Here is a 13000-nt window from a genome sequence, read left to right as displayed (position 1 = left end):
CTGTGAAACTGTCTTGTCTCTTCCTGCTATTCCCTGCCTCATTCATTACAGCTCTTCCAGCTTCTGAAAATAAATGAAGCAGGGGTCCTAAAGACAACAGTCTCCTTCACTACACAACCCTGATTCATTCCAAGAGCTGGTCCATCCAGTGCACTGAATGAGGTAGGGGGCCAGTGGAAAAAATATAATCTGATCATGTACCAAAGATTGTACCATAATGCTTACACACAAGAGGGCTGCATTAAAGTTGCACCTGGTGTTGGCCACTGTTGGTAGACAGGATACTGGACTGGATGGGCCATTGGTCTGACCCCGTATGGCCGTTCTTATGTTCTTAACTGTTGCACAGACTACCTTAATTCTGGCACTTCCTAACTTTTGAGGGTTTCACTTTGCAACCTTGTTAATATTCTTTTTACACAGATTACACATGCACACGTGGACATAAAACCTCTCAAGATAGCTGGTGCCTTATTGTGCAATTTTAAAAACCTGTTGAATAGGCAGAACACAGAAGACATGTCTGTATTAATGTATGGGGAGGAAGGTTTCATGTACATAATGTGTGTTTTTAGAACTACTTACCCCACAGTAGCCGGTTGAAGCAAGGTACTTGGGACAGTAAAAGGGAGATTTTCAAAGGCAAAAAGAGGAAATCAACTTTCAGTGGCAGTTGGATGCCTAACTTTTTTTGTGCCTTCAAAAAATCTCCCACTTAGCCATTTAGAAACAAATGAGTTCTCCACCTTGATATTTCTATTTAACTTAAGGATATACAGGAGTTCTGTGATTTTCATCTGACAGTTGATGTTGGCCCACAATATTTTTGACAAACAGCCAGCTGCAGTGACTGTTGACAGCTGATCTAATCGGGATGGTCTATTTCATGAGCTCTGGCAACTTCTGTTCTTTTCTTCTGGTGGAAAAAAAAAAAGTCTCTGCCTGCATGGTTACTCTTGGTTAACACGAGCAGGAAGGACGTGCTGAAGGGGGAGTTCTTAGCATGGGCAAATGCTTCTCTTCTGAAGCAAAATAAAGCTTTGCACATTACTAATGAGGCAAATTTAGCCATGCACGATATGTTTAAGTAAAGCAGGATAGAAAACACCAAGAATTTCCCTCACCCACTCAATAGTACTCCATTTATTGCATAACTGTTTTGGTTTTTTTGGGGGGTGGGGGGTCTGGATTAGATTTAAAAATCACCTCTGTTCAAATAAATTCTGGCTCCTGTTTTTCATTTATGGTAAATGTGATTATACACATCACAGAAAGGGAGGTAGCATTGTCTAGTGGTTAAAACAAGGATCTAGATGTCAGGCAACCTGCCACTGCTTTGTTGGGACATAATGGACAAGTCACATGACACTCCATACCTCAGTTTGCCCAACTGTAACTTGAGGATGCTCATACCTAGCAGTCTTCACAGAGCGCTTTGAGATCCTCATCAGGATTTATGTAAGTGACAGATGTTTTTATACTCCATGTACTTTAATAACTGCTAAAATTGGTTTAAAGACTGCTTATTTTATAGTAAAAATCTATTAAGTTTTAAGATCTTTATAACACCAATTTGCTTTCAGAGGCATGTATTCCTTTACTCCAACACACAAGAACTGTTTTTGCTGTGACGGGGTTTGGTATGTAGAGGAAGAAACTGACTTCTTTAAAAAAAATTATATTTATACACACACACCCCCCCACAGAATTCTTACAATATAAAGAATATTATAAATTCTTTTAATGATATATTAGTGTTTACTGACAGCTCTCACTCTGTTCTCTTTTCTATAACACTGCTAGTGAAAGTGTTGAAAGAAAGAACTAAATGACCACATACAGTGAGTGTCCTTAACAAGCTTTGGGCCTGGGAAACAAAGATCGATCATGTTCTCATTGTGGTCAATAGGAGCTTAGCCATTGATTTCAATGAGAACAGGATCCTGGTTTCTTGTCAATTACAGAAGTTGTGGACTGCAAGTGAGGAAGATGGTGCACTGAACAGATTGTTTCTGATCTACCTAGGTCCTAATACGTCTTCCATCAACACGGAATCTGAGAATCAAATACATGGGAGAGATTTCCACACGAACTGCAGGCAACTAGTTTTTTTAAGTATCTAGCAAAAAGATGGGAAGTGATACTTAAAAGGACACACAAGAAAAATCCTCACCAGTATAATTGTTCTCAGGTAAAAGTAAATGTCCTGTGAAAAACTGGAGCGACAAGGTGGGTGAGGGAATCATCTCTCTAATATTCTGAGAGCAACACAGCTACAACAGTGCCCACTGTGAAAAATTGTTCACTTATACATTTATTACTCTGTGTTTGACTGAACTGAGAAATTAATTTGGATTAAGGGTGTGAATTTAAAGCAGACTATCTGTTCCTGATTAACTCCCTGCATGGATGCTCTTATTACAGAAGGGAAGAGCCTTATTCCAAATGAGCTCAATCCAAGTGGATGGGTGAGATACCACAGCTATATCTCATGCACTAAAACAGCACCAACAAGGGAGCTCAAGTTTACCTTTAAAAAAAAAAAAAAAACTCCAAGAACTACTCTCCTAGTCTACCCACAACTCACTGTGCACTTCAGCCAAGCTTCTCTGAGCACAAGATGCTGCAGAATCCCAATCTCCTATGCAATGGGAGGATGGAAATTCCACTGCATTTGGGGTCTTTTGTGGCCCCTCTGCATGCAGGCAGAACTTTTCCTCTAACATATGAAATATTAGCATGAAGAGTCAAAGTTAGGGCTAGCATGAGGATGCCTATTAAAATGTCAAGATCAGCACCTGCACTGTAGGCTTTTCAGTCTTATATTTGCTTAACTAATCAGTTCTCTCAGTCTACATGATTATGACCCTCTTTTAGCCAATTTAAAAAAAAATCACTGTCTGCCTGGTGCTTGTTCCTGAAGAAATGCCTTCTTCATTTTGGTTTGCCTCTTTCCATCTAATAGCTGTAAAAACCCTATTGTTGGTCCTCTTTCAAGAAAGACATATTGCTCCTAAAAGCTGCCCTGGATCTCACATCTCTAGTTGCCACCATCCCCTATTTGTTTGATTATAAAGCCCCCACAGTTTGATAAAGCCACAGGAGCCTAATAAGCCAAAAATCAGAGTCCAGCCTAGCTCACATTTGAATGTGTTCCTATGTTTTCTTACCTTTAGTGACCAAATGAGCCAGTCCACTGTGACACTGGTTTAGTTCTCATTATCCATTATGATTTTCAGCGATCACACAATCTAAGCAGCTGTCCACTGCAGGGCAACACCACCAACTGTGATAGAAGCTGAGGTGGCTCATTGCTGTCATCCCTTGGGAGGGAGAATGAGTGTGGGGAATTTCATTATAGGACTGAAATAGACGATGACTCTGTGATCTTTCTTTTTCCATCATGTTCGGTAAATTACTTTCAAAGATGACAATCATTATCATCTGCATATCTCAAATGAAAGACTGTCCTGACTCCCATTCGAGTCATCAAGTGCTATGATGCTTTAAGACACACCACCTTACTGGAAATCCCTTCAAAATCTCAAACCAGCCTATATTCCATTTGCAATCTTGTAAAGATTACATAGAGCCCATCTGAGATAAAAAGTCTGCATGAAATGTTACCACACACCAATGTCTGATAGGGAGGCCTTGCTGCCAAATGAAAGAGGGCTGTTGTGATTTCACACCCTCTGATGGATTTCACACACTCTCCGGATGCTGCTAAACTAACTTCTGCCAGGGATGGCTTTTATCCTTAGGGCTCTCAAATATGCATCTGGAGAACAAGGCCCACATTTTCCAAAGTGACCAATGATTTCAAGTGCCTCGACTTTTGAGTGCCCAACTTGAGACACCAGGACTAGGCCTGATTTTCAGAAAGCATTCAGCACCCATCCTCTTCAAAGGGGGCTAATTTTCAGCTTCTCAGATTGAGCACCCAAAATAAATTTGTTAGATGTTAGATGAAAAAATGCTCAGATAAATTTGCTAGTCTCTAAGGTGCCACAAGTCCTCCTTTTCTTTTTGCGAATACAGACTAACATGGCTGCTACTCTGAAACCAAAATCACTAGTCACTTCGGAAAAGTCTTTTTCTTTGGAATGCACCAAATACCTGCAACTCCTGCTGAAGATTTGCATTCCATTCTCCTCCACGATCTGCTGCTTTCAATTCACAAATGGGAAACCTCCTACAATATCAATATACTCAGTATGTCTTTCAGGAAGCAGCCAGTGCGTGCACTTAATATAAACTTATTTGCCAAGTGGTGAAGCCTCCTTCGAATACAATTTTGAGTTTCTATTTAAATGGGAAAACAAATTATTAGATTTCTCCAGTCCCTTGCCCAAGCTCTCTCCAAGCTCACGTACCCCATGCTTTATCTCCATTAAAGGATTTTTTTTTTTTTAAATTGTAGCCCCTTATTAAAAGACTGGAAGCACATCACTGTCCCCATATATATTTGTGTAGCTCACAGGTTTTAAAAACTTAATGGAACATTACTATCTAAACCATACTGTATTCTAGTCAATAACTAATTGTTTTTCTTTGTGGCTCATAGTGTTCCTGGTTTGAACAAAAGCCATGAAGAGACATTTTTAAATGAACCAAGCGGACTGATTCATGGATTGCTGCCTCCTTCCCTAAAACTTTCCCATCGTAATTGGGCAAATTAAAAAGAACCTGTTCCCTTGCCCCACAGTTGAACTGTTTTCAAAACCCAAGTCCCTATATTATTTGGGGGGTGTATGTACATAATGTGCGTTATCGGTATCCAAACAGTCTATTGTACACAATTAAAATAATCAGTTAAAGCATCATATTGATTCAAGTTATTTAATTGAACTCAGAGTTGAGTTGCCTTCCTCCTTCAACCCTGGAGTAAAAGGGGTCATTTGGGACCAGATTGTGAGTCTGAATCATAATCTGTTTTCTTAGCTGCTCCTGGGCCAGTATAACTATGCACTGCCCCTTGCTCAATGCCCGTAGCAAAGCCCCAATTCAGACCTAAGGACCAAATAAATGCAAGGCTTTCTTGATCAGTACCAATATAAAGAATTCCAGCTCTTTGTTTGGGTGCAAGGTAGAACTGGCACATGGGTGTTATATGCTCTGTCTGAGAAAAACTGCTCAGAAGAGGGGCAGCCACATTCAGCAATGGCTGAAGTTGCCAAATATTTTTTGGGGAAAAAAGGCGTTGCTACTTTAAATCAAATCCAAGCTCGACAGCAGCCCAGAAGCACCACCACTAGGACAATGGTCTGGCCCAATCAGCACTATTTTATGACCTGGTGAGTCACTTTGCCATACATTGTAACAGATTTCATTAAAATGTACTAGCTAGCCACATGTTTTTCCCTATAATGAGCCCATCTTTAACCACGGAGACTGTGGGCATCACTTCTTTTTAGCATTCTATTCATATGTCCAAAATACTGGCGGGACGGAGGTTCTCTCTCATTTCCATAGTGAATGAATTCTCGATCGTCTGGAATACCCTTTGGCATGTCTTATAGTGCTCACAATATTTTGGTCAATGCTAATTTCTGATACCTTTGTATTCTCGGTATGCCATTTTACCTCTATGGTTTCACTGCTCTGAATAATACTATGGAGGGGTATAGTTGCATGACAATTACAGCTCACTAGATCCTGTATATGGAAAGCATGTTCAGTGCTTTCCTTAGTTTAAGTCAAAATGCAGTAATTTGTAGCCAAGGTTTACTACCATGATTTGCCTCCACTAGGGTCAAAACTCGGCAAGCAAGCATGCTCGGTACACAGCTACCAGAATGCACTCCACCTATTAATGGGAGTATTGATTTGCATATTCTCTTGCACCGAGGATTAACAAAATTCAAAAAGGAAATGTAATAAATTTTCTCCTATAGATGCTCATAATTTAATAATAAATACTTAACTCTTATGTAGTGCATTTCACCAACGTATCTCAAAGTGCTTTACCAAGGAAGTTAGCATCATTTATCCCCATTTTACAGATTAGAAACTGAAGTAAAGAAGTGAAGAGACTTGCCCAAAGTTTCACAACAGATCAGCAGCGGAGGTGGGAACAAAATCCAAACCTCCAGACTCTGTCTAGTGCCTTGTACACTGGACTATGCTGCCTCCCTGACGGCTGATGGAAATAAATTGTGCCAATCATTCAACATTTCCTTTAAAGTTGAATCTTGACCTTTTGTTGACCTCTGCAAAGGACAGTGGACAATTTAGGATCAAATCTCAGTCTTACTTACAGCATTTAAGCTGTTCACCTGACATTTTGAACCAGTCTTGAAATTTGGTGCACTTTTAATGGAGCGCTAATTAGAGGGGAGCACAAGTTTGACATTTTTAACGTAGATAATCAAAAGATCTGTTAAACAATTTGCAAAAATTGAATTATTTTCCCCCTATCATGGTCATGTTTGGTATGAAGCATCCAATCTGGGGAAATTAAGGTCAGCTCTATTTACTGAATTTTAACCAAGAAAATTATTGAAGGTGAGTGTACTGCAGATGCTGAAAGTGATAGCAGTCTGTCCCTTGTGTGGACTCGGCTGCAATTAATATATTAATAGAATTATTATTGATTGTGGCCGAGTCATTGTGAAACAGCCAAAAAACCTATTACTAATGATACAAATAACAAATGACACGGATAGTAGTAAGCCAGTAGGGGCCGAGAAAGGCCCAGGAAATCCTTGTGTGATCCCTAAGGTTTCTAGAATTACAAACATTATTCAGTATTTTTCCACCCAAAAGAGCATCTTATTTCCAGAGCAGAAGGCAGCATTACTTCTTATGGAGCTTAAAATGTAGGGCTGCCAATCAATCACAGTTAACTCACACGATTAACTCAAAAAAATTAATCACGATTAATCACAGTTTTAATCGCACTGTTATACAATAGAATACCAATTGAAATTTAATATTTTTCATGTTTTCTATATTTTATATATATTGTAATCTGTGTTATAATGGAAATCAAAGTGTATATTATTTTTTATTACAAATATTTACATTGTAAAAATGATAAACAAAAAATAGGATTTTTCAATTCACCTCATACAAGTACTATAGTGGAATCTCTGTCGTGAAAGTGCAACTTACAAAAGTAGATTTTTTTTGTGACAACTTCACTCAAAAACAAAGCAATGTAAAACTTGAGCCTACAAGTCCACTCAGTCCTACTTCTTGTTCAGCCAGTCACTAAGACAAACAAGTTTGTTTACATTTACAGGAGATAATGCTGCCCTCTTCTTATTTAAAATGTCACCAGAAATCGAGAACAGGCATTTGCATGGCACTTTTGTAGCCAGCATTGCAAGGTATTTACATGCCAGATATGCTAAACATTCGTATGCCCCTTCACCCTTTGGCCACCATTCCAGAGGACATGCTTCCATGCTGATGACGCTCATTAAAAAAATAATGCATTAATTAAATTTGTGACTGAAGTCCTTAGGGGAGAATTGTATGTCCCCTGCTGTTTTACCCGCATTCTACCATATATTTCATGTTATAGCAGTTTTGGATGATGACCCAGCACATGTTCGTTTTAAGAACACTTTCACTGCAGATTTCACAAAACGCAAAGAAGGTACCAATGTTAGATTTCTAAAGATAGCTACAGCACTTGGCTCAAGGTTTAAGAATCTGAAGTGCCTTCCAAAATCTGAGAGGGACGAGGTGTGGAGCATGCTTTCAGAAGTCTTAAAAGAGCAACACTCCAATGTGGAGACGACATAACCAGAACCACCAAAAAAGAAAATCAACCTTTTGCTGGTGGCATCTGACTCAGATAATGAAAATGAACAAGCATCGGTCCGCACTGCTTTGGATCGTTATCGAGCAGAACCTGTCATCAGGATGGATGCATGTCCCTTATAATGGTGGTTGAAGCATGAAGGGACATGTGAATCTTTAATGCATCTGGTACATAAATACCTTGCAACGCTGGCTATAACAGTGCCATGTGAATGCCTGTTCTCACTTTCAGGTAACATTATTAACGAGAAGCGGGCAGCAGTATCTCCTGCAAATGTAAACAAACTTGTTTGTCTGAGTGATTGGCTGAACAAGAAGGAGGACTGAGTGGACTTGCAGACTCTAAAATGTTACATTGTTTTATTTTTGAATGCAGTTATTTTTGTATATCATTGTATATTTGTAAGTTCAACTTTCATGATGAAGAGATTACACTACACTACTTGTATTAGGTGATTTGAAAAAATATTTCTTTTGTTTTTTTACAGTGCAAATACTTGTAACCAAAAATATAAAGTTAGCACTGTACACTTTCTATTCTGTGTTGTAATTGAAATCTATGTATATTTGTAAAAAGTAGAAAACATCCAAAAATATTTAAATAAATGGTATTCTATTATTGTTTAACAGTGTGATCGCACAATTTTTTTAATCGCTTGACAGCCCTATTAAAATGGAAAGTCGACATGCCCAAGGCTTTAGCTCAGTGGTACGTTACTCCAAACATGGTTAGGACCCGTAAACATTAGAAATTGCAGCCATATTGTAAACGGGTCAGCCAGGTCCCGTGAGTTGGTGATCTTTGTAAAGAGGGTGGGACTTTAGACAGGAGGTAACAGCTGGCCAACCACTGCATGAGGCAGAAGATGTCCCCAAATGTGGGGGCGGGGGCCTAATCCAATACCCACTAAATTCAATTGAAGCCTTTCTATTGATTTTAATGGGTATTAAATCAGGCCCATGGGAAAGATACTACTAAAACTGAGCTAAATAATCATCATTAAAGGGTCAAATTAAAGAGGCACTGCAATAGATCAAAGGCTTTATGGCAACAGACAAAGTTGGTCTCACATCTTTTTGAGGACCCACAGGGATTGCAGAAGGGCTGTTACTTATTTATGAATGGTGAAGGGAGGCACCCTCTGTGATGATACATGTTCCACAGGCAAAAGAATGGCTATATCAAGGTAATCTCTGCATTTGCTCAGAATATGGTGCACCACTCTGTACTGATCACAAGCAGGATGCAAAACAGAAAGAATTAGGTAAGTTCATGGAGGACAGATCCATCAATGGCTATTAGCCAAGATGGTCAGGGACAGAACCCCATGCTCCAGGGGTCCCTGAACCTCCAACTGGCAGAAGCTGGGACTAGAAGACAGGGAATGGATCACTCAATAATTGCCCTGTTCTGTTCATTCCCTCTGAAGCATCTGGCACTGACCCTTGTCAGAAGACAGGATTACTGGGCTAGAAGGACCACGGGTCTGACCCGGTATGGCCATTCTTGTGTTCTTAAGCTGGATCTATGAGAGCGCCACTGCATAACTTTCTCTATAGCATATATGGATAATCAATAAGCTGATCACAACAGAGTGAAATGCTATTTAAAATCATTATGTAATTTAGAACCAACTTTTGGGTGGGTCATTCAAACAAAATCTCTCCGACATCTCAGGTAGAAGTTCAGGATCCTATGGCTCTTTTTCAAAACAGGTCAGGGACAACCTCAGCAATGTTGTGGGTCAACATGCCCTCTTAAGAGCAAACTAACATCCAGTGTTGTGAGAGCCATTACTGGGCACATGACTGTTGTAAATGAGGTCCACAGACGTCAAAGGACTGTCTGTACTTCAGGCATTAGTGTACACAGAGCAACAGCATACAAAGTTTGCAAGATGCTCCATGGCAAATATATTCAGTTGTATTAAATGTTAGTGATACTGTAAAGGGAGCACTCACCTCTTGAGTGCTTCCTAGCAGCTGGGTGTAGTACCACCGTCCTTTTCTCACCCCTCATGCCCACTGCAGGCTGCCAGCCAACCTTGGTGAATCTTCCCTGGCTTGGTTTCACAGTCCAAATGAACCCCTTCTGGGGTAGTAAAGAGTTCAATAAATGAACAGTCCTGTTGCCCTTGTGCGTGTCTTCCACTCCAGCTCTAGGCCCTTTAAATTCACCCCTTTCTTTGGGCTCTCAAATAAGACCTGTGCCCTCTTGGGGTTTATGTCACTGTGGTTCGTAGACAGGCCCACCCACTGCTCCAGGTTCCAACCCAGGGACCCTATAAACAGCAGCTATGCCCTGCTTGACTTCAGTTTGTTGCTGCTGCTTCCCTGGGCCTCCTCCATACCTGGCCCCTTTTAGCTCCACCCTTACCTCAGTGTTAAGGTTCTTAGGTCCTCATGCCCTGCAAACCCAGATCAAGCAAATGCAGCCAGAAAAACTCTCATTATCCATCAAGCTCCTTTGGCCAGAGAGGAGCACCCTTCCTTGCTCAGCCAGGAACTCACCTGCTAAGGCCCTGCAGCTCCTTTTATCGGAGCCTTCTGGGCTCCAACTGGCTCCATCCATGAGGCCTCTAGGCAGGCCTTTGCTGCTCTTTTCCTGTCATTTCGGTGCTTCCTGGGGAAAGATGTAGCAGAAGCAAGGGGACTCCTGTAGGAAGCCGCAAAGGCCAGATATATCCCATCACAGACACAAATAAGAGATCTTGCAAAACTGTATAGTATGCTGGCATTTGCATTAGTTAACCTATCTCAGGGGTCCTGGGATAAACATCAGAATTTAAAAAAATATATATTTAAATTAACAAGGAAAAAGTTACTTAGCAAAGATTCTCTTCCTTGTGTCTGAATAGTCAAAACAAACATCACTGCCTTTTAACGCAACCTAGGCACAGATTTTCAAACAGGACCTCCAGTAAATGCATGTGCACAAAACTTAGGCTATATTTTTGCACCCCTGATTATCTGTTGGCCCAAGCAGCAGACATATTGAACTACATGTTTGAACCTGAAGCCAAGTAGTTTAGAGGTCAATCTCAAAATATTTGATCAGTTTACACCAAGCTCTTCTTCAGGTCTGGAAAACGTACTCAGAGCATCGCAGCTAAATACAAGATGGAACAGATGATGCTAAACAATTCATCCCACCTTGTATTTAGCTGCGACACTGAGTAAGTCTTCCAGACCTGAAGAAGAGCTCTGTGTAAGCTCAAAACCTTGTCTCTCACCAACAGAAGTTGGTCCAATAAAAGATATTACCTCACCTACCTTGTCTCTCTAATATCCTGTGACTAACAGCTACAAAGACACTACAACTTTTTATTCATAATTCGTTGGAGATGCAAACTGGAGGATACAATTTTTTATGTATGAGAATTGCACCTGGAATAGAAGCTGGAATAAAACCATCTGAAAAATCTATATTAGCAACCTAATTCTGCCTTAATTTGATGAAGCTGGACCAGGTTTATCTCAGGAAGACTTTGACCTTTCATTAGGATTATGAGCTCTGCTGTATGTCCATGGTAATAATGCACCTGCTTATACTGTTAGATGACAACTCCTAATAATTGTACTAGAAACTACACAAAAGCTACAGTATGTAATCTTGCAACTTGTGAGTGATTAACTCTTTGTAAACTGCAGTTTGCATAATTAGCTACAGCAAATGCAAACCTAAACTTGCAGATGTTCAGACAAGAATTTGCCCACTTGTCAAAGGATAAGAGAAAAATATTGGAGAGCTACAAAGTTTAGTCACAGATCGTTTAATTTAAATGAGCTCGGCCCATGTGGTAAAGCAAGAACCATATTTAAAGTTCTGCTGAGAATATAATTTATAAATAACTAACTTTGTAACAGTCACATATTTACATCTCCAGGGGATTCTATAAAAATATCATCAATGCCTTGAGACATTGCCCTCAAAAGAATCACCCCACTGTCACATTTAGCCCCCTGTATGCTAAGACAGGACATGGGAAGTTTAGTGAGTACTGTCATGCAGTCCTAATATGAGCAATAAAGCAACACTGAGGCTCAGTGCTTTGATTTATTAAGATCCCAGTAACCTAGGACACATGATCTTAATCTTCCTAAGTGAGAAGAGGATGGTGGGGAGATGAAAATGATCACCGGTGTCTGGTTATTTTATAGTCAGTGATATAGAAGAGGATGCACCTCACACTCATACTGAATAATTATTAAAGATTCACGGTCAAGTTAGCAGTTGGCATTGAATAGAGTCATGCAGCAGTCAGTTCTGGGTCCGATAAAGTCCAACATTTTTCATTAACACCATGGAAGATGGAATGGAAGGTTCGCAAATCAAATTCACAGATAATACACATCTTAGAGGACTGCAAATTCATGGAAAGTATAGCATTACATTGGCGAAACAGATTAAGGCCCCCAATTCTCTCCTCATACTGGTGTCCCTTCATTTGATTTCTTATTGCGTACCATGGTGTAGATGAGAAAAATCAGGCCCTAAAACTCAGTGCTAGAACAGATTATGTTGAAAAAGCTGTGGTTCACAAAGGAATAAATAATAAAATGAATCAATATTATGGAATCATGCTAACTCCCCAGCTGACTTGGGCTCTGGCTCAATTCAGCAAAGAACTTACAAATGAATTTTACTTTTAACATGTGAACAGTCCCAGCAATGGGCTCTGGATCAGACCCGATATCTGAAAATCGTTGAAATATATCAAATTTTGCATTAAATGTTTCAGAGCCTCAAAATTCTCTGGGACCAACATCTTGTTTATACAACAAATGCAACTCTTACGTCAGCATAGCCGCATCTACGCTGGAAGTTTCGGAAGCATAGCTATTCCGGTTAAGGGGTGTGGGTTTTTCCCCCCCATACCCAACCAACCTTTGTAGTGTAGATCTGGCCCAAAGTTCATTTGTTTTAAACCATGAAGCCATGTCTTAGGCAATGGCTAAACTGGTCAATAGTTTTGGTTTCCCAAAGACTACTGACCAGTTATGAAGCAATAATATCTTAGTGCCATAAAAACCTATCTGAGTTAATTGGGCAGTTCTGGGAAGCTTAACCGTTTAACGCATTTCATATATTGTAAATGGAATACACTTTGTGATGACTGTCCCATAAGGGTCTGATTCATCAGCCTCTTAGATGGACCAGCCACTAGAGGGTGAACGAAGACCCACATTGTGGTAATGTGGGTTATAACTAGCACAGTGAGCTCCT

The 13000-nt window shown here is 40.1% G+C and overlaps 1 protein-coding gene across 1 annotated transcript in view; it reads right to left on the bottom strand.

The window, feature by feature from the left end:
- IRF4 (interferon regulatory factor 4) overlaps positions 1-13000 on the bottom strand; it is a 60498-nt gene that overhangs the window by 46667 nt on the left and 831 nt on the right. The window contains exons 2-3 of the mRNA XM_073332176.2: positions 10285-10396; positions 9736-9865 (exon numbers count right to left, since the gene is read on the bottom strand). The gene's annotated coding sequence lies outside the window, so the exon portion shown is untranslated. The remainder of the gene's footprint in view (positions 1-9735; positions 9866-10284; positions 10397-13000) is intronic.

Source organism: Lepidochelys kempii, chromosome 2 (genome assembly GCF_965140285.1).
Source record: "Lepidochelys kempii isolate rLepKem1 chromosome 2, rLepKem1.hap1, whole genome shotgun sequence".
In the NCBI taxonomy this organism is placed as follows: Eukaryota; Metazoa; Chordata; order Testudines; family Cheloniidae; genus Lepidochelys; species Lepidochelys kempii.
The sequence above is the reverse complement of the archived record's forward strand: the minus strand, read 5'-3'. Positions and strand labels throughout refer to the sequence as shown.